General features: G+C 68.4%; 1 pseudogene across 1 annotated transcript; it reads right to left on the reverse strand.

The window, feature by feature from the left end:
• Positions 1-6: 6 nt before the first annotated feature.
• Positions 7-1,240, reverse strand: LOC105310632 (annotated as a pseudogene). Its single transcript, XR_897531.1, has 2 exons — positions 1,138-1,240; positions 7-768 (listed from the first exon to the last, which is right to left on the reverse strand). The product of XR_897531.1 is annotated as a collagen alpha-2(VI) chain pseudogene (transcript).
• Between the last annotated feature and the right edge of the window lie 82 nt (positions 1,241-1,322).

Genomic DNA, 1,322 nt, shown 5'->3' on the forward strand with positions numbered 1-1,322 from the left:
TGACCGCGCGCGCACGCGGGCACGGCCGGCGGGAGCACTAGCAGATCCAGCGGATGAACCTGTCGAAGAAGCTGGGCTGCGCCAGGCTGTCGTAGTCCTTCTCCCGGAAGATGGCGGCCGTGTCGCCCAGGCTGATCTTGGAGAGCACGTCCATGTCCACGTCGTCGCCCACGGCCACCACGGCGGGCACCACGTTCTGCTTGCGCATGGAGTGCACCGCCTCGTCCAGGCTGTCGTTGCCCGTGACGCCGTCCGTGAGGAACACGAAGGCCAGCTCGGCGTGGCGGCGCGCCCCGGCCCGCGCGCCCAGCACCACCTGGTTGATGGCCTGCACCACGCCGGAGCTCACGTGCGACAAGGAGTTGAGGTAGGTCGCGCGCTCCAGTGCCTCGTGGATGACCGTCAGGTTGAAGGTCAGCGGGAAGGCCACCTGCTGCTCGCGCGGGCCCCCAAACTGCAGCAGCGCCAGGCGCGCGTTGAGGGGGTCATCGTCCCGGCGCGCCAGCGTCAGCCGCCGGGACACCTCCTCCACGAAGCGCCGGGCCTTGTGGAAGTTCTGCTCGCCCAGCCGCTCGGAGCCGTCCAGCAGGAAGACGATGTCCACGGGCCGCTGCGTGCACTGGGCCACGTACAGCTCTGGGGGAGACAGGCGTGGTGGGCAGGGCTGACCCGGTGCGCTCCGGCCACGCCCCCCGGCGCGCCCGCCCACCCAGGCCACACCCCGTTCTGCCCAGGCCCTGGGCGGGGCCCAGAGTCCCGCCCCCACCCCTCAGAAGCACCCTCTCTTGGTTGTGCTCGCACCAGGAAGCGCCCCCAAACCTGGGGCAGCATCTCTGCCTCGTGCCCCTTCACTTGGCCCGAGAAGTGGGTGCCCCCTGGAGGGCCACAGCCCATGGGAGGGGGAGCGGGAGAGAGGGGCAGATTTGTAAGTGTATAAGACCTCATGAAGACCGCTGGGCACAAGGACCCACCTGAGGCTGAGGCCTCCTCACCCGCCCCCCCCCACCCCGCCCCAGAGCTGCTGGAACACACTTCTCTGGGCCTTGGGGAACAGGGAAGAGGAAGGGCCTGTGTCTCCTCTGACTGGACAGCAGGCACAGGGGTAGCCAGACCCCTGTGGCAGCCCAGGAGACTCACTGTTACTTGAGGAGACCTTTGACCCCTTCTGGGTGGTGAGCAGCCCTGGACACGGTGGACAGCCTGGAGACAAGGCTGGGCCTCTGGGGGACATGGGCACCATGCGGTCTGAAAACCCAGTCCGCACACACATGTGGGACCACAGGCTGGCACGCGGTCCACCCACCACAGACACAAAGCCAGGC

Source organism: Pteropus vampyrus, unplaced genomic scaffold (genome assembly GCF_000151845.1).
Source record: "Pteropus vampyrus isolate Shadow unplaced genomic scaffold, Pvam_2.0 Scaffold7795, whole genome shotgun sequence".
Lineage (NCBI taxonomy): Eukaryota > Metazoa > Chordata > Mammalia > Chiroptera > Pteropodidae > Pteropus > Pteropus vampyrus.